Source organism: Dermacentor albipictus, chromosome 2 (assembly GCF_038994185.2).
Source record: "Dermacentor albipictus isolate Rhodes 1998 colony chromosome 2, USDA_Dalb.pri_finalv2, whole genome shotgun sequence".
Lineage (NCBI taxonomy): Eukaryota > Metazoa > Arthropoda > Arachnida > Ixodida > Ixodidae > Dermacentor > Dermacentor albipictus.
Genome location: NC_091822.1, coordinates 46,788,841 through 46,810,365, shown reverse-complemented (window position 1 = coordinate 46,810,365; position 21,525 = coordinate 46,788,841). Strand labels below are relative to the sequence as shown.

The 21,525-nt window shown below is 46.1% G+C and overlaps 1 pseudogene; it reads right to left on the bottom strand.

Annotated features, from left to right (window-relative positions):
• Window positions 1-2,908: 2,908 nt before the first annotated feature.
• On the bottom strand, window positions 2,909-20,159 carry LOC139055697 (uncharacterized; annotated as a pseudogene).
• Between the last annotated feature and the right edge of the window lie 1,366 nt (window positions 20,160-21,525).

The window sequence follows — 21,525 nt, the reverse complement described above, 5'->3', positions numbered from 1 at the left end:
ACTCGTGACCCCAAAACAGTACGCAATTTATACGAACGCGTTGCTTGAGGTGGTAATGGTTTGTGGTAACGGTTTGACTTGGTAACGGTGAAGTGGTAGCAGAAGCTTGATGTGGGTGAGTTGGTTATGCATACTTGATGAAATGAGCGCTGCGAAGACGCGGACGAAAGAACACATGTACGACAGACAAGGCGCTACTTCCAACTAAATGTTTTTTGAAGAAACAGAACTTTAAATAGATGCAACCAAGAATGGCCCAACGTGACATCACGACCTCCCTATCTCTTCAGAAAAGCTATTTCTTTTTCAGTAAGCGTAACTGAAGGGCAACTAATGCACGTGCCCTCGGCCTTAGCAATGTAAAAGGCTTCCAATATCTCCCGTTCAAGTCTATCTCTAGACCATGCCAGGAACCTGGTGTCGTGAAGATACGGACGGCAATTGTGGCGTTTACAGTGTTCCGCCAGATGGCCCCCCGCATTGTTATTTACGGCCCAATTGTGCTCTCGCGCCCTTTCATTAAAACACCGTCCGGTTTGCCCGATATAAACCTATTGGCAACTTAGGGGTATTTCGTATACGACATTACTTTTGCAAGCAGTGTACGGTGCAGCGTGTTTCTTAGAGCATGGTTCGGGTTTTGCTTTTGTCATCATAGGGCATATCTTGGCCAGCTTACATGGTGCACTGAAGAGAAGATTGATGCTGTGCCTTTGTGCCACTTTCTTGAGATTGTGGGATACCCTGTGCCAATAGGGAATCACGTGTGATCTCTTCTTATCAAATGGCTTTTTTGTGTTAGTACCCCCTCTTGCCTGTTTGATCTTTTGAAGAAGTTTGTCGCAAACGTTAGAGATTAGTAGTGAAGGGAAACCGGCTAGGCGTAGCCTTGAAACTTGGTTATTGAAACTAATTTCTATTTTGTGGTCGCACGATTTGTTTAGCGCTTCTTTTAGACAAGTCATTGCAACCCCTCGTTTAACTAGCTTGGAATGCGCAGTGTCGTATGACATTAGCTGCTTGTTCAACCTGGGCTGGTATTCGAAACAGACATGCGTGTTCATCAGAGTGAGATTGAGGTCCAGAAAGCGAATGCTGTTGTCACAAGGCCTTTAGTAGCGCCTTGTCTGTCGTACATGTGTTCTTTCGTCCGCGTCTTCGCAGCGCTCATTTCATCAAGTGGTAGCAGCACCGAACAATGCTGCATAGTGAGATACCTGCAATAGGCTTCCGATAACATCAATACTGACACGTGTACTTGCTTGCCTTTATTTTGCCACACGTTTCACCGCCTAACGAACGTTATCGCACAGTGCAGGACGTGCCTGTATGTATCCAAAGTTTCTGGAATGTTATCGATGCTTTCATTCACTGTCTGTGACCAAACATTCTGTAATCTGATCGCATGTGTACGCGACGCGAATAATGTAGAACTTTGTGGAAGGCACGCGGGTCTCAGCAATTACTCTGGCGCATTTGAAGACTGATGTATAAGAGCCGACGCGCATGACCCGCTGATCAGATTTTCGACGATCGCCGACTGTGTTCGCCGCTGTCGCCGTTGTTTGAGTGTAGCCTGTTTTGCCCAATAAAACGCTAGTTTCGTCTTTCTCAGTTTGGCTGCTTTCTTCACCGTCACTACCACGTCACATCTGCTGGAGGTGCTTGTGCGTTCATGTGCCGAACGCCCCCGCAAAGCCGCGATCCAAGCCCGAAGCCCGAGGACAAAACCGGCATCACCCAAGACCAGCGTGGTAGCCGCAGACTACGAGGACTGCCCCCAAAGCACGGACTTCTACCTGAGACGACAAAGAATATTGTGGCCAAGACCAAGACAACCCCAATGGCTGCCCCAGCGTCCCCCGTTATCCTGCTACCACCTCGGGACCCACCGACCTTCCACGGAGCAGCTGCTGAAGACCCGGAATCCTGGCTGGAGACCTACGAATGAATCGCGACTTTCAACAGCTGAGACTCCGACGACAAGCTGCGGCATGTATACTTTACCTTAGAAGACGCCGCCAGAACGCGGTTTGAGAACCGGGAGTCGAACATGACAACATGGGACCTGTTCCGTAGTGGCTTCCTGCGCATCTTTATGAGCGTCAGCGCAAGGAAAGGGCCGAAGCTGTGCTGGACGCCCGAGTGAAGCTACCTAACGAGAACGTTGCCATATTTACGGAAGAAATGAGCCGTCTGTACCGCCACGTCAACCCGGATATGCCCGAGGAGAAGAAAGTCCGCCTACTCAAGCGTGGTGGGAAGGAAGAACTTTTCCGCGCATGGATACGAAGCCCACCAAATACCGTAGAAGAGTTCCTTCACCAGCCGACCCGCATCGAGAACACACTCGAAATGCGGAACCGCCAATTTAACCGCCGTACAAACTCTATCAACTACGCAGGAATTGAATCACTGCCCACGGACGATCTGCGCGAGACCATCGGGGCCATTGTGCGCGAAGAACTGCGCAAGGTGTTGCCTTCATCGCAGCCTCAAGGGACCTCAATAGCCGACATCGCGAAATAAGAGGTGCAACGATGGCTTGGAGTTCCTGAGGTGCAACCACATTTACCGCAGCCCCAGCCAGAAGCGATGACATACGCAGCCGTCGCACGCCGTGAAGGTCCCTTTCCGCGACCGCGCCAGGGCCCTGCAACGACGCAATTCCGTCGTTCGCCGCCGCCGCCGCCAGCATGCCCACCCGTCGCGCAGCGCACCTACGCGAGAAATAAGGACATTTGGCGAACCCCCGACCACCACCTGCTCTGCTATCACTGCGGAGAAGCCGGCCATGTGTGCCGCCGATGCCCATACCGAGAGATTGGAGTGGGAGGTTTAGCTGTTAATTCGCCCGCCCACAGATTGCCGAACGACCTCGCGATATCGCCGACAACCTCGCCACCACTCAGTGGAGCCCTCGACGACCGTCCCGTTCGCCGTCACCCCGCCGCTTCTTGTCGCCGCAGCACTGAGCATACACTGGCCCACCCGTGGCCGGTCTGCAAGCCCATATCCGGAAAACTAAAAGCAGCAACGGATGGAGGTGCGGTTGCTGTTCGTCGAACTGACGAAGATCCTTCGCCGCCGACGAAGACGCCGAAGAAACTACCTCGACAACATAACGATACGCCGCCGTCCCGACGAAGTCTGCAAGCAAAGAACACTCCGACGAAAGACGACCTGACGACGCCACGTACCAGCCACAGGTCAACGAGACGCAACCGTGATCCGACGCCAAGACATAACTGTAACGCAAGAAAAAGAACCACCGACCTCGACGTGCTTCTTGAAGGCCACGCAGTCACCGCTTTTGTATACACAAGAGCCCATTACTCCCTCATGAGTGGACCCATCGCCGCCCAGTTGAAGATCGTTAAGACTGCATAGGAAGGCTCTCAAATTCGGACCACTGGTGGGCAATTCATCACGCCGACTGGAATCTCCACGGCAACAATTACCGTTGATGACCGGATTTACCCTGCCACCTTAGTTATCCTCCAACAGCGTTCATGAGACGTCATTCCCGGAATGGACTTCCTGAACCAACACGTTGCAATCATCGACCTGGAGTCGCTGTCGATAACGCTGTCGGAAGATCGTGCGATACCGCCGGAGAGCTTTCGTAGTCAGCACGCCTTAAGCGTGTTTGAAAGTCAAGTCAGCATCCTTCCCCGCTCCTGCATTGTCATTTGCGTCGGCACCAAAGCACCTGCCGACGTAGAAGACGCTATCGAGGGTGACCAACGTCTATTGCTAGACCGTGAAATTCGCGTCGCAAGAGGGATCGCCCGACGGCACGGAGGAAAAACCAAAGTGTTGCTGACAAACTTCAGCCAGGAGTTGAAACACATCAACAAAGGCACTACAATCACGTACATCGAGGAGATTCTAGGAACCAGTAATGCGCTTGCCTGTCGGATTCTGCCACATCTACCCCGACGACCTTAGTTCCGAACCAGACTTCGACATAAATGCCAGTCTCCCTATGATTAAGCAGCAACAGCTCAGAAGTCTGCTCTAACGTTACAAAGGCTGCTTTTCGACGTCATCCAGGATTCGACAGGCACCTGTCACAAAGCATCGCGTAATCACCGAAATGTGCCCTCCACCTCTCCGCCAGAGCCCTCAACGAGTTTCGAGGCGAGAACGTGAAGCTATTAGGCAACAAGTCGGCGAAATGCTCCGCGGCGACACCATCCAGGCGTCGAGAAGCCCGTGGGCATCTCCTGTTGTCCTGGTTAAGAAAATGGATGAAACCCTATGTTTCTGCGTCGATTATCATCGACTGAACAAGATTACGAAGAAGGACGTATGCCCGCTTCCAGGGATAGAAGATGCATTGGATCGGTTCTGCAACGCTAAACACTTCTCGTGGATGGACCTCAAGTCTGGCTACTGGCAAATAGAAGTCGACGAGAAAGATCGCGAAAAGACCGCCTTCATCACGACATATGATCTCTACGAGTTCAAGGTCATGCCATTCGGACTGTGCTCGGCGCCTGCAACGGTTCAGCGTGTCATAGACACGGTGTTAGCAGGATTGAAGTGGCAGACTTGTCTTGTTTACTTGGATGACATTGTATTGGAGACACGTGCCAGCATGCTTGTCTTGTTTACTTGGATGACATTGGAGACAGCCGGGGACGAGGAGGGCCACTAGAGAACTGGGGAACGCTGGGTTGAGAAGTTGAACACATGGAGTTCAGATCCATATTCTCAAATTCCTGCCTGACGACGGCCTGAATCATCGCAATGGTGGTTGCTGGCGGATCGGGAGGCGTCGTGGAGAAAGCTGGCGAACAGGTGGCTTCGAGTTCGCGGCAAACAAAACGGGTGACGTCGTCACAGGTGGTGGTCTGACGTGGTCGACCCTCACATGTCGACATAGCAACAATGTTGGGTAGCCGCTTGATGTGGTGTGGGATACGGCGCCTCTTAGCTTGTTCAAGGCGACGGCATTCTTTGATGATGGCGTCGATAGTCGAGACGCTGCCGAAAACCAGCAAACTAAAAGCGTTGTCGGCGATGCCTTTTAGAATATGTGACACTTTATCGGCTTCGGACATAGCATCGTCAGCTTTGCGGCTTAGAGCTAAGACGTCGAGGATGTAGGAAACGTGCGGCTCCGTAGATGACCGAACACGAGAGGCAAGAGCCTTTCTCGCGGCAGCCTTGCGCCCAATGGGGTCGCTGAACAGTTCCCGTAGCTCCTCTTTGAAATTGTCCCAACTGGTTATCTCGTCGTCACGCGTTTGGTGCCACATGCGTGGGGTGCCGCCGAGATAAAAGATGACATTGGCGAGCATAATCGTTGGGTCTCACCTGTTATTAGCACTGGCGTGTTCATACAGTTTGATCCAATCTTCAACATCCTGGCCCTCCAGGCCGGAGAACACACCTTGGTCGCGATGTGGGGCGACCGTGACGATTGGAGCAGTGGGACAAGCCGAAGCCTTTGCAGAGGTAGGTGCGTCACCGGGAGGCATGGTGACAAGCTCAGTGTGCCGACCACTTCTGGGTACCGTGGTGAGGACGGAGATCGTTGACCTCCACCAGAATGTTGGGTGTGGAAAGACACAGACAGAAGAGGCTATTTACAGGCTATTTACACTGGAGCCAGGCAGCCAGGCCGACACTCGCCCGCGCCAAGCGCACCGAGCAACTTCATCGTCGTTCTCGTGACGGCTCATTTCTTGAGCACCGCTCCATGATATCGTAATAATATAAACCAAGATATTCTACAACAGATGAGTACTGTAATGGTCTACAAGAACAAGCTGAACAATCTGAAGAATGCAAAACAAGAGGATAGTCAAGGGCTACCTTCCTTGAAGGAATATGGAAGCAGAATAATTGCGTCTTAGATACATTTATAGTAATTAGGTTTTTTCGAAACCATTCCATAGCTTTTGTGGCAGCAGACTAAAAAAAGCAATCGCATCATAGTAGCCGTGGGCAGAAGTTACGATCATCGTATCATCGGCGAATTGATAAAGAGAAACGGGTATCACGCTAGAGAGGTTATTTACAAAAAATATTAAATAATTACGGGCTGAGTTAAGATCCTGCGGAACTCCAGCATTCATATTGGAGAATGCACTATGAACGTGCCCAACTGAGACGACCAGACGCCTACCCCGAAGGAAATTTGCTAACACCGACCAGAAAGCACCCCGAAATCCTAACAAGAAAAGCTTATTTAACAGCAGACCACGATGAACACTGTCAAAAGCCTTGCTACAACAAGAAGGAGTGCACAAGGAACTTTATTAGTATCGAAAGCTATATTCAACTGATCGCATAAATCTTCCAGAAGTGTTTGAGTGCTTTTGCCAGGTCGGAAACCATACTGACTAGGCGACAAAATGCAGTCTACCTCCAGAAAGCTTGTCATTTTTAACAATAAGTGTTTTTCAAGTATTTGAGCGATAGAAGGCACAATTGAAATGGGGGCGATAATTTTCAGTTTTATTACGGCACCGCTTTTATAAAGAGGTATAACTATTGCTGTTTTCAGTTGTAGAGGAATTTCACCACTTGAAATTATGCGATTAAGTAGTGCTAGCAAAACCTCTTGGATGTATTCATATGTTCTCCGCAACTCATTAATGGAAATGCCATCAAATCCAGGAGATTTATTACATTTTAAATTGAATATAATCGATCTTAGCTCTTCCTGAGAAATTGAAAGCAGATATGCCGATTCACTAATGCTGTGACGCAAAGTGCACAAATCAACCTGTAAGTTTGTGTTTCTCATTACACGAGAGAAGTGGTTATTAAACTCATCAGAAATATTCTGTCAACCGCTGGAAAAACTGGAAGGAAAATAATTCATTATATCAGCTGGCGTATTAGTGCCTCTAAAGCTAGTAACGACCATGTTTTCTTACTACTGTAACTGGCGGCTTTAAATTTGTCTCCAAAATGTATTCGCTTTACGGAGCGGATCATGGCAGTAACTTATTTCTGAGCTGCTTAAATTGGGCCCGTAGGTCTGCACAATTCGGGGCACGCTTCACTTGGACCCACAGTAAGTCTTTTTTTCTTTTACTGCAGCGAGTATGTCAGACGTCATCCAATTGTTATCCACGTTACGTTGTTTGACATGTGTTGTTTGGGTAGCACTTTCTTTTAAGTTTTTGAACACTTCTATGAGTTTATCATATATGGCAGCAGGAGACTCTATTGCTAAAACAGATTTTCAGTCATACTGAGCCACCAGATTATCAAATATTTTCGGATCAAGCAATGAAATTAGTTTTTTAGAATCTGTGGGTGCTGTCGCAGTATCTGGATAACTCATTGAGCCGCAAACGAAATAATGGTCAGCAAGTTTAATTTCTACAATAGCGGATTTTATGGCTAGATTTTGAGCGCGAACGATAACGTTATCAATGCAGGACACAGCGAGCTTACCAGCCAAAAATTCCTCACGAGTCGCTTGATAAATGACGCATTACAAGCCCCATTTGGAAAGACTATCGAGGTAATCTGCGACCAAGCCTACAGTAGGACGCAAAAGGTCAATATTGATATAACCTATGATACGCACGTGCTCTTCGAGCGATAAGGTTGACAATGCGGAATGGAGCTCGTATAAGAAAGCCATGCATTAAATCTAGGAGGTCGGTAAACTGAAAACAGAATCACCGAAAAAAGAGGTGTGCTCAAGCGTAGCGATATCACTTCAGCTTGGGAAAAGGAAAATGTTAACTGTGAAGCTGCCCATCTGTTACTGATAAAAACTGCGATGCCTCCTCCTTTTCTGCTTGGACGCGTGTACGAGAAGGCTTGGAAACCCGGAAATGAATACTGCGGAATGCTCTTGGAAGAAATATTAATTTCAGTAAGTACAAAAGCATCGAACGTTAGGCGAGATGACGAAATGATGGCATAAAACTGATTATAATGTTTCCGAAGGCTGCGAATGTTCATATGCGCAACTTTGAAACTGCTGGTGGAGGCATCAGAAAAAAAACTATTTACATCCGCAAAGACATTGAATTTCATACTCTCAATGCCAGTCATGTCTAGGCAATCCTGTCCAAATCGGAGAATTTTTCAACTCGAATGAAAGTTGCTCCCTCTGATTTTCTCGCTAGAACCTTTCCGTTTCTCGTCCACACAAACTTATATCCATTTTCCTTTCCTTTGGAGCGGACCTACCGGAAGAGCTCCCGGTTCAACCGCGTCAAGTTTTCGTTGAAGAATAGACGAGGAATCTTCTCCGGCTGAGCAAGATCCGAGAGACACTTCCAAGCACGAAACCATTTTTCTTTTACTGAAGAGCTCTATGATTGCACAAGGATAGGAGGGCTAGAGCTAAATTTATTTCCGGTCGGTAAATGGTGTATCCTGCAAATTTCATCTTCCTGGAAATTGCTTAGGCGCAGTTGTCCAGCTAAGTCGCACATGAAGGACTTCATGTCTTCACCAGGTTTCAAAGGGAGGCCATGTATTTCAAAATTGCAACGTCTGTCATATTGATCAAGTTCATTTATTTGCACCATTGTTTGGTCTACAATTTCAGCCTGACGGGTGACTGTACCGGAAAATCTCAGCTATGGGCTCCACTTGAGCCCGTAGCTGAGACACTTCGGTTTGATAAGTAGTCACAGTGGAGAGGATAGAATAATACTTTTCAGAAAGCGATAGAGGCTTGAATGCCGATCACCGTATCAGCCATCTTTTCACAAGTTGCCTTGAAAGAGAGCAATTCCTGTACCTTTACCATGAGCGTCTGAATGGTGCTGGTTAGTAGGTCAAGTTTGGTATTAATATTCGAAAAGTGGGGGCCGAGTGAGCCATCGCTATGACTGGAACCAGTACCAGAGCTACATGTCAGACACATCCATGTTTCACGTTTAACAGTGGACATTTTGGAGTAAACACTGCCTGTTATACCGGAACAGTGCTTCCCTAAATGGAAACTTGCTTTGCAACCGGAACATACAAGGAACTTGCCCTCTGCCGGCTTGTCGCACACCGAACACACAGAAGACATTGCAGTGCGGTGCAGTCAGCGGCAAAACGACCGAATGTGTACGTACTAAAGGCAGTTTAAGAAACCTACCTGCCAAGAAACGAAGTAAAGTTTCAGTGACACCGGCCGGTTTTGCCGCTGACTGTAGGGAAGCATCGGGGAGGCAGGCTTTATGTACGCTGCAACAGACACCAGGCGGACCGGGTTGAGCTGTCTTGCACTAGGGGATGCTGCGGAGCCGTTCAGGGATTGGACCGTGGAATGCAGAGGCCGCATGCGCCACAGAGCGTCCGTGATGCCAGCGACCGACGACAGGGATGATAAGATCTGAGAGATGCGGCCGCGTCCAGCGTGTGAAATCTGCCAAGAAACGAAGTAACGTTTAAGTGACACCGGTCGGTTTTGCCGCTGACTACCTGCAGGTGATAAACAGCGCATTCAAGATTACAGGTGATAAACCGCGAATTAAAGAATGCAACTTAAGTTGGAGCCCATGCTTGAATTCGACGCCCCCATGAACTTGCCCAGGACGGTCATTGCGTTTCCTCCGGTGCATTTACAACAGGCATCATTTAAATCAAGCCAAACATGCGCAGCAACTTAAATTGCGTTCTTGAATAGAGGGGCAAGAGGGTGCGAGTTGATGTATCTAATATTTGCAGATGAACCCGAATTGTCAAAGCCCCTGTATGCAGTTTTTCTTCTGCGGGAGCAAGCATAATAGTAGTACAGGGGGCGCAAATATTTTCGCAGCATAATTGAAGGCAAGGTATCTGTCAAATTTCAGAAGGGGCCAGCCCCGTGTCAAGACATATGCCTGTATGCCTGGCCTTGTAAGTTTGCCAAAATATCTTTCATTAGTACAAGAATTACAATCTGTATGTACAATTCATAAATAGCAACTCCTACAGTGATTTGGCAAAAATGTTTTATTATATAATGTTGTGAGGTTTATATGGAAGCTGTCTACACATTGAGATCAGATGCTTGAGGCTCTTCTTTTGATGTTTGAAAGGAAAAAGCATGTGACAAGTTTGATAAACAGCCTAAAATTTTTATTTATGTGACTGCGTTTATCCAAAGGCACATGAGCAGGGTTTACCTGATTAAATCCACACAAAAATATCCAGTGCAAAAGAGATTGTGCCTAGATACTGTTCCTACATAAGGAACAGATTACCAAAACATTGCTTGTTCAATGCAAACATACTATACCGAAGAATAAACAGTGACAAAAAAAGAAACTTGGAAGCAACGAAAAAGAAAACGTTCAAGAAGTGTTTTACATGGTATTCTACCACAAATATTCTTGTCACTGGTTGCAGTACGAGATTTCTGAATGCTTCGGAGAAAACATTATCAGGGACACAAAAATCGCTTCAGGACGTTCGTTTTATTTGTTTACTTTACGGGAGAAAAAGCACTATATTTAATAAGTATACCACTGACATTACCATGAAATGCACGTGGGCGGCTTTAGATATGCTCACTTTTCATAATCAGAATCATGTTTCATTGAGCTACTAATATGTGTCATAATATTGAAGATATATGAGGAGTTCCCTGAGCATGAAGCTGCAAAGAGACATCCTCACAGGTAGTAGACAAAACAAATTATATTATTACGTGGCCAGGACAGGAACAAAAAACGAAATAAAGAATAATACATGAAATATGAAACAATGCAAAATACCGCCCTGAATACGCAAAATATACAAAATAATGCCAACAAAGCAAACGTGATTATGCAAAATAAAGCACACTCTTTTACAAAGGAAGAAAAAGATGAATAAAAAACAACAGAGAATGCAAGTTCTAGGAGGACTCAATATGGCACAACCAGGAATCCTGTATTTTCACACAAGATTCAATGGAAGAGTTAGCCTGCAAAAGTCCAGTGACCTTTGAAATGGTGCTGATAATAAGACATTCTTTTACATGCGTGTAACATAGCGGTTCTGAATAGCCTCCCATCAACATGTTTATTAGTTTTCAAGTTTGATGCCGCAGTGGCATACTCGAGGTAAAAGAGTCAAAACGTAAAAATTGCAATTCATTTCCTAAGCATTACGCATGGTTTTAAGGTCACTGATTTTACAATGTTGTTCTAGGTTAATTCTAATGATAGAATTTTACTTAACATTTATGGTCAGCGAAATATTCATGTTGTGGGCAGTAACCGCACCCATAATTACTCAGTTTTCTATGTTGAGACCCCATAAGCCACAGTAACATGTCTGAAATAAAGTTGAAAAACGATATCTCTTCGGTATGCCACCTGGTAACTGCATCTGGCAAACAGCCTGGCAACAAAGTAGTATCGTCTCCCATCATGCTCTATGCACAAACATCCCGATCGGTAATGTCAACAGAGCTCGGGGGACATCACAGGAAATCCCAGAGCCACAGAACTCATCAAGTTGATGACATCAATGTCGAAAGGTGCTACAGTGTGAAGTTGCCAGCAGCATGGTCTTTAGCGTTGTACTAAAAGACGTTTTCGGAAACTTTTATTAGTAACAATCAAAAATACCAGCGGAAGTAACACTCATGTGTTATTAACATTCAACAATATTTCCAGAGGAACTGAACAACACAAACATTTTAAGTTTTAAATGGGGTGTTGTAGCTAGTTAAAACTTTGCTGAATACTAATTTCCTGAAAACCATGACATTCAGTGTTCTAAGCATCACCTCCGCCGCGGGTGGTGCAGCAGGCATTAAGCACTCCCCATATGTGGGCCGTTACTGAAGATAGGGCAATGCGGGCCGACTCGCGGTGGAGGTGCAGTTTGCCATTAAGGGCCCACATACACAGCTTCGCTGGTCATCCTTCTTCACAGAGTGGAAGGGCACTTCCGATTTTTTTCTGTAACAATATGTATAGAGCTCATAGCAAGGATACTCACAAATTGTGCTTATATTTAAAGTTATTTCATAAAAGCGAAATGTAAACAAAAGTTAAGTACAAAATTTATTACTGGAACGATTGACGAGATTGCAAAAAAATTCCATTGCATCTCATTCAATCCAAAGGCGTGCAGCGGTTTTATTGTCAACCTATAAGACCTTCTCTGCCACCGACATTTGAACGCTTGAAATGCGTGTTGTACCAAAAGAGCATACCAAAAGAGCATGTTGTACCCAAAACTGACATAGCTCTTCGATACGAAGTAAATTCTCTTTCTCTCGCTGCAGCTCACTGAGAGATGCTGTATCTTTGCATGCATATTGTTTGGCAGTCGTACAGGTGTGTAGTCGGTTCTGTCAGGCCTTCGATGTTGTTCACTGTGGAACGCATGCCCAGAGATATGAACTCTGTCATGTTCCTTCAGAGGGCCAGTGATCTGCTGAGGGATCTGTGTCTAGATTAATCTACGAAGAGACTCACTGACTAGCCTTGCTTTGCCTAAAAGGGCTAGCGATTCCTCCATTCACACAACACAGCAAACAAGATATTTTGTTGGCCATTAGCACTCTCCTGATCACCTGATGAGGCACCCCCTTTGCAGAAATAATGAATTCTTTAATCTTGCCTATTCCTGCTTAAAAAAAACGCAAGAGTGTGCCTAAAGTGGCCCTTGTATTGTCGCACTTTTTGCAAGGTGTAGCAATAAATGCACTTTTGATGTCATTTCTTTTTTGGAATCGAGGAATTGAACGTTAACAACAAATTGCACAAGGCATCCTGTGCTCTGCCTTATGTCTTCAGCTGAGCCAGTATCTGCAAGTAGAAGGCACATTGCTTTTACCATTAGGCTGAAGTGCTTGATGTACTTGCCTGACAACATTCCATCAACACACACAAGGCTGAAATAGAAAAGCCACTGTTGCCACTCACTCACCTTCAAAAACTTTCCGTTTTACAGATCTCGACATGTGTGTGATGCACTGTGGTGGCTTTATGGCACACAGCCTTTGATGAGTGGTCCTAACACATTGAGGTGATCCAGTGTAATACGGAGCCCCAACAACCAGACAACTACAACTCTATAAACTGGGGTGTCACTCCTAACAAAACACAGTGCATGTAGTCAGGGGTGAAGCCCCACCCAATATCAAATCCGACCAAATTTATTAGTGGGGATGGCCCCTTCACTACCCGAACATTCACTCCACTTCTGCGAGCTTCAGCCATGTCTTCAATCATTCCTTCTTTATCCTGTCGGGCAGAACTGTGGCGCTGACAGGATACTTGACTGTTCCTGCCGACTAAATATAAAGGAAATAAACTAAGCACAAAACTAACCTGAAAGCAAATGAACCTTTTCTGCAATGAATAATGGATATTCTAACTTGTATTAATATTTATGCATACACGTGACACTCCCACAGCCGCGTCAGTGCATGCTGATTTGAAGTTCCCATTAAGCTTTCAAAAATCTGTAGAAGTAAAAAAATAAAGGCTGGTATTTATTAATGCGCACTGACCTTTACTTAAGGCAAAACTACTTGCAAAAAGAATGCTCAAAGCACAAATTTGTGTAGAGGAAATAAGAATGCATAAACCAAATTAGAGTGGCAAAATAGCGATGGCAAAGCCCATACACTGAATAAAATGCAGTCAGCTAAATGTTTTTGTATAAAAGTGAGTTTGCTTACCATTTAATGCACTTGTCAGGGTGCAAACAAAAGCCACACCCCAAGTATCCGTTATACTGGACCGTGTTCTGCATCAGAGCCCTGGCTGGGGCATCAGTCGTACCAGTGAAACAGTAGACCAGTAAAGACCGAAAAAGGAAAATAGGGTCTTTGATGTAAAAATGAGAAGTTGTCATACGGTTTTAAAATGGTGAACTTTCAACTGCGATCGAGTCCAGTTCGGATAGAATTTCCGGGTCCAGATCGGCTCCTTTACGCAAGCTGCGCGAGGGTGCTAACTGTGGTCCAGAATTTCTGTCTGAATTGGGCTCAATGGCGATTGCAAGTGGCCGTGTGACACAGGTATATTACACCTAACTCAGAAGTAATATGTTGACAATTGGTCTTTTGACAACAATAACATTATTCATTGGACTAGCATAACTAAAAAAAAGAAAACGCAATTCAATTTTGCGTCTCACCTTAAAATTTAAAAAAATTGTAGGTTGGTTAGTTTTTGACATGTTATACAGCAGTCAAAATCACATTACACAAAGGGCACTTCCAAAAAGAAAAAAAAAGCTAGTGCAACAATAAGTGCTTTAAATCACATCGTCCTTGCACTTTTAAATATGTTTCTTGATTTTCTGGTTTTGGAATTGTGTGTAGGGATGGATGATGTGCCTTTATATTTTCTAGATGAAAATTACAAAAACGAATGGACGGAATCACTCACTTTTGAGTGAAAAGTCTCTCTGTTACACGTCCAGTTGATCCCAGTCTCGGCGAGAGTCCATTTGCTTGGCAAATGCCTCCAGCACCAATGTAATATCTGGATGGCACTGGCCGTACGACAGCATGGTAACTGTAACATTTTTGGACCGCAATCCTGGACGCAACTCATTCAATATCGTCTGAGCGGGCCATATTGAAAACTTTGACGAGTGGAAAACCGGACTTCCATCAGAGTTGATCGTCATGGTCAAGTCCATAGCACCGAGACCGAGATCCTTGCGTTGCTGCTGATACAAACTTCCGTCTGTAATGTCTGTGTGAAGGCGGCCTCTGAATGATGTGATAGTACATCTAAAGAGGTTTTCAGCGCCCTGGAAATTTTTTCAGGTGATAGAATTGAAGCGATCTGCTGCTCCATGGGAATACTGACAAATAAACTTTCTTGCGCCGTAAGGGTATATCCTGTATACAGCTGTTTGCATTGCGCACATGTTGCTTTCATTTCTTTCCTTTTCATGAGGTATCCGTCACATTCGCCAAGAAGGCACCCACATTCAGGACAGTGGAAATGAAAGACCGTGCTTTCACTTAAGATCCCCACAGACTTCTTGAAAAGGAACTTTGTGTCTGGGAGATCGTTTCTTTGCAGTAAAAAACTGACTAACTTCATCAAGTACGCTACTTGTGTCCACGATAAATCAAAGTTGACCGCAACGTCCATGACTAGGGTCACGATGTCTTCTGCCCAGAAATCGGAGCTTAGACTAGGAAATGACTCAATGCCGCTATCTTCACCATCACGATATTTATTTGCGTTATGTGCACGGCGTTCCTCATAGACGCTCTGGCCGAAATCTTCGCACTCGTCTACTTCCTCGTTGAACCAGTCGTTCACACAAACTGTTGAATTCCCAGCGGGTTCGTCAGCAGCAGGAACACCGTCCGACATCACGCTTTGCGCTTCACTGGTGTTCGCCATGGTACGAGACACCCTGTACCGCGTTGATCTAGGCAGCTCATTCCCTTCAAAGAATAGCTCTAAGTAGAGCTTGCGCCGCTTAGGCATGACGGTTAGCATTTGAAGTAATACGCTTGAAGACGCCACTTAGCATTTTGAAGTAATAAAAAATCGCGAATGTGCACTTGAGCTAAAATATTTGAGGCCAAAAAGTGCGAACCCGTGCAAACATAGGCGCAAACGTCTTAAGATCTGGATTGCGTCGGCTATGAAGCAGCTAAATTACCAAAGCGACTAAACAGCAATATACGTTTTTATTTTGATACCCAGCACCAAATCTGCCTTAAAAAGTTTCACTTATTTAGGTCACCTCTCTGTTAATGTTATCACTGCATACTCAGTTTGTGCGCGTAAAGAAACTTCAGGTTTGGACAGGAAGCCTTGACTTGACTGCTTGGTCGGATGGCTGTGCGTGGCAGAGCTGAGCAATCCACAATCCACGCCGTCCTAGTCTTGCCAGTCGGTAGTCTGTGCAGCACGCATTTTCGGACGTTGTATACATGCTATTCGTTTTGCAATGTATGCCTTAGTTCGGTTTCTCGATCACGACCATACGCATGACACTCGCCAGTATGTCGTTCGAGGGGATGACATCCGTGATTTTCATCCGGAGCACGAGAAGAATTTCGACAGCAAAACAGTGTATGTAGTGCATTGGGAGGACCAAGTTGACAGCGACAACACTGGAGATTATCGAGTGCAAATAATTCGCCTTGGAGGTAAGTGGAATCGTCTGCCCTGATCGATGATTTAGTCTAATATTCGCAGGAAACTAGGGAGGCGCCGAAAAGAATCGCGATCCCTAAAATGATCATTGATAAAGAAGCTATGCCTAAAAAGGCCACTGTTCATGCACGTGTTCGATCGCAAGCCTTTTGTACCGTCTTAATTTTCTTTTTCTTTTAACTGCTGATTTATGAAATAGATATTGTGTAATTGTTTGAAGCATGTGTATTCTAAAATTTCCTGGGAGCAAGAAACAAAAAAAAAACCGTTGTAAACCGGACTGCAGCAAAGAAAGACCGGTATGAGCAGATACTAAAGATGCAGATGGATCAGGCTCTCCCAAAACTCAGAAGAAACTGTGAACGTACTAGCAAATATTTCCTAACTCAAATTTCTTTCCCAGTTTGAAGCTTCAGTGAAGCACCAAAAAAAATTTTTTTAAGCAGCAGAACAGGCGCGTGAGTTCGTCATCAAGCTCGGATTACTCCCTCCTATCCAGGGTAGAATAAAAGAAGAAAAGAAAAAAAAACAATTTTTTCTAAAGAAAAAAAGCAAGGAGCTCCGACACGACAATATGTTCCTTCAAGAACAAGTGAGATCGCAGCAGGTGCTGCTCAATTCAAAATTTTTGAGGTGTAAGCACAACATGTATATATAGTCTTCCTTGTTAGTGCGTAAACTCAGAAAGCTCTTTATATGTTTAAGTCAGTCAGTTGATTGCAATCATGATGTCGGTAGGTCTGTTGAATATTTGTTAAATATTTTAACAGTTAAAATCGGGACCCTTGGTTAACCCCCTTTCTTCTCGTTTATTACATAACGAGGGTCTCGAATCCGGCTACATTGATGCCTTCAGGTAGCAAATGTGGGTTTATTGACCTATTGGCCTTCACCCAAACAGATCACGTTCTCGTGACGCCTGCGGCAAAAAGGACGTCCCACGTCCGCCGCCAAGGTCTGTGTGTGGTGGCGCTGGCTAACACTCCCAGGGTTCTACTAGGACACATAAATACCCAAGAAAGTGGATGGGAGAACAGCGCCGCGGTAGCTCAATTGGTAGAGCATCGCACGCGAAATGCGAAGGTTGTGCGTTCGGTTCCCACCTGCGGCAACTTGCTTTGCATCCAATTTAATTTCAATTAATTCTTCGTTTCTTTATTTCATTTATTAAGCACAAGTAATTTCCCCTGTGTGGTTCTTGGTGTCCATGTTTGTTCGCTTCTTATGATATGACTACTAAAATCGGTACCCTCGGTTAACCCATCCCAGTTGAAAATGACAACAGAGGTTGTGTTCAGTACTACAGAAATTTCTGTTGTACAACAGGATTTTTCTGTAGTAACTACAGATTCCTGATGGAGCGACAGACTTTTCTGATGTACAACAGACATTTGTTGTTGCTACTACAGAAGTACAGTCTGTCGTATGTCTGTTGTTACTACAGAAAGCTGAAGCTCTACAACAGATTTTTGTAGTACTACAGAAATTTCTGTTGTACAACAGGATTTTTCTGTAGTAACTACAGATTCCTGATGGAGCGACAGACTTTTCTGATGTACAACAGACATTTGTTGTTGCTACTACAGAAGTACAGTCTGTCGTATGTCTGTTGTTACAACAGAAAGCTGAAGCTCTACAACAGATTTTTGTAGTACTACAGAAAAAATTGTCATCGCTACAGGCACCCTGTTGTCCCAACAGAAATGTTCCTGAAGTAACCCGAAAAACTTCTGTAGTGCTACAGAGAGCTGTTGAAATACTACAGAAACCTATTGTGGCAACAGGCCCCCAATTGTCACAACAGAAGTGTTCCTGAAGTAATGCGACCAACTTCTGTTGTACTACAGAAAAATGTTGTTGTACGACAGAAGCCTATCATTGCAACAGGCCCCCAGTTGTCATAACAGAAGTGTTCCTGAAGTAATGGACAAACTTCTGTTGTACTACAGAGAACTGTTCCACAACGGAAACCTATCGGCGGAACATGTACCCAATGATGACAACAGAAGTGCACTGAAATTGTGTGATGCGACAAGCTTCTGTAGTGCCCGGTTGAAAAAGACAAAAGGAATTCCTGTCGCAACTACAGAAATTCTGTTGTACGACAGAAGTCGTTGACATTTCTTAATTGGGAGACATTTCTGACATTAGGACAGAAATTCTGATTTCGCAACAGAAGCATTCTGTCGCGACAACAAGAGTTCTGAAGTCGGGCTTCTCGCGCTTCTCTGAAGCCGGCAATGCTGATGGCGCCGACACCGGTAACAAAGTCGACGTGGCGAATAGTTACAATTGTGCCGTGACGACGCGGCACCACCAACGCCCTACCGGCCACCTCAAAATCGGCCACTGATCAAAATCATACCATCTGCGGGAATGGCTGCGTATCCGTTTTTTTTTGGTAAGATGTGGCACACAGGCCTGTGGACTTACATGTGCTGTTACACTGACACATTAGTTAATTTCCCAGGAATATTTCACAAGCTTATGCGAAGCGGAAAAGAAGATTTGGGTTGTTCCACAAAGTTGCGTGAAAAGCTGTCTCGCTCGGGTCTCATTAATCTGGTACAGTGCTGCCGTGAGAAGCCAGTATGCTGTCAGAAAGAACTCTCATCCACGAATGTTCATTAGCTATTTTGCATTCAACACACGAATTATATGCGCGCTCAAAAGTGTAAAGAACGAGAGACAACTGTCGAAACTAGCAGTTATAACCCTAAAAGTCAACGTTGTCTATTTCTGAATGTCTTATTTAATAAGGATATCGTACATCAAAATCGATGTTCTAGCACTGCAAGATGTACGCCGATGGTACGAACACTCTTGCTCTTCTAGAGATGCGGCACTTGACGCGGTGGAGTGATAGCGGATCTTGGCTCTCAAAATGCAAATGTAAACATCAGCGCATCGGCTCGTCGTACTGTTCACATGGCCAAAACGTACCCTCGAAAAGCATGTCAGGGGTGGTGCAGTGGTAAGATGCCGGGCTCGGAATCGTGAGGTCGCATGTTCGAATCCTAGGCGACGACGTTTTTTTTTTAATTAACTTTTATGTTTTTCTTTTTTGTACTAACAAATTTACATAACCTTACGGACGTCCCTGTCAATTTTTAATTAAATATTGATCAAGAACTACACAACTTTCTACTACAGGACGTCACACTACAGACAACAGAACTACAGGCAACAGAACTACAGGCAACAGAACTACAGAAACAACGTCCCAAAATACGACAGACTCTTAAAATTTCCTGTTGTGTTTTTCAACTGGGATATATATATATATATATATATATATATATATATATATATATATATATATATATATATATATATATATATATATATATATATATATTGACACATGTAGGTGTTTGTCGGCGACACGTTTTACCACCTAACAAATGTTATTGCACAGCGCAGGACGCGCCTGCATCTATCGGAAATTTCTGGAATGTTATCGATGCTTCCATCCGCTGTCTGTGACCAAACTTTCAGTGATCTGATTGCACGTGGGCACGACGCGAATAATGTAGAACTTTGTGGAAGGTACGTGGGTCCCAGCGATTACTCTCCAACATTCGATGACTGATATATAAAAGCCGACGCGTTCAACCCGCTGATCAGATTTTCGACGATCGCCGACTGTATTCGCCACTATCGTTGTGCTATAAGTGTAGCCTGTTTTTGCGGGCACAAGTTCGCCCAATAAAAGTTCATTTTGTCTCTGACAGTATTGCTGCTGTGTTGTTCAACGTCACCACCACGTGACATCTGGTGGAGGTGCTTTGCATTCATGTACCGGACGCTACCACAAAGCCGTGACCCAAGCCCACATGCGGCAGACAACACTAGCGTCGCCAAGAACCAGCGAGGTAGCCGCAGGCTGCAAGGACTGCCCCCGGAGCACGGACGTTTGCCTGAGACAACCAGGAAGATCGTCGCCCATTCAACTACAATGGCAGCCCCAGCGTCCCCGTTGTGCTGCAGCAGCCCAGGAAGCCTCCGACGTTCCGCGGTTCAACATTCTAGGGCCCGGAAACCTGGCTTGAGACATACGAGAGGGTCGCTGCTTTTAGTAGCTGGAACAGCGACGACAAACTTCTGCATGTCTATTTCGCATTGGAAGACCCCGCCAGAACATGGTTCGAGAACCGAGAAGCCGCCTCAACGATATGGGACCTGTTCCGAAGCGGCTTCCTGCAGACATTCACAAGCGTCGTGCGCCAAAAACGAGCCCAACCTCTACTAGGAACCCGAGTGCAGCTGCCTATTCGGCCATGCTGACCCGGAAATGTCCGAGGAGAAGAAAGTCCGCCTACTCATGCGTGGTGTAAAGGAGGAACTTTTCACCGGAATAGTACGAAGCCCACCGAAGACTGTCCACGAGTCTCTTCTCGAGGCCACTAGCATGGAGAAGACTTTGGAAATGCGGAACCAGCAATTCAACGGCCGCATGAACTCGACATGCTACACCGGAGTTCAATCACTGGCCGCAGACGATCTGCGCGAGACTACCCGAGCGGTCTTGCGGGAGAAGCTACAGAATCTGTTCCCGTCATCACAGCCTCAAGTGGCTTCGATTGCCGATGCCGTACGTAAGGAACTCTAGCAACAACTCGAAGTAGCTCCTGAATCGCCGCAGCCTCAGCCGCCAGCGATGACATACGCCGCTGTAGCTCGCCGTCATGTTCCCCCTCCGCGCGCACGGCCGGGCCCAGTGACGACACAGGTCCGTAGTCCACCACCAGCCCCGCCGCCAGCACGCCAACCCGTCACCCCACATGGCATTCCAAGGAAGACTGACGTTTGGCGCGTCCCCGACCGCCGTGCGCTTTGCTATCACTGCAGAGAAGCCGGGCACGTCTACCGCGGATGCCCATACAGGGAGATGGGGCTCCGAGGGTTCGCCGTTAACGGGCCGCGACCCATGATTGACGAACGACCTCGCGATATCGACGACTACCTCGCTGCCGCTCAGTGGCGCCCTCGACGACCGTCTCGTTCGCCGTCACCAGGCGGCTACCTATCGCCGCAGCGCCGACAATACACCGGCCCAACCCCGGCTGCACTGCGAGCCCATATCCGGAAATTTAAAAGCAGCAACCGATGGAGGTTCGGTTGCTGTTCGTCGAACTGACGAAACTCCTTCGCCGCCGACGAAGACGACGAAGAGGCCATCTCGACGACATAATAATGACACGCCGCCGTCCCGACGAAGTCAGGAAGCCAAGACTACGCCTGCGAAAGAAGACCTGACGACGCCACATACAAGCCACAGATCAACGCGACGCAGCCGTGATCCGACGCCAAGACCTAACTGTAACGCAAGATAAAGAACTACCGACCTCGACGGGCTTCTCGACGGACAGGCAGTTACCGCCTTAGTGGACACAGGGGCCGATTACTCCGTAATTAGTGCACACATCGCCGCCCAGTTGAAGAAACTTAAAATTCATGGGAGGGCCCTCAAATT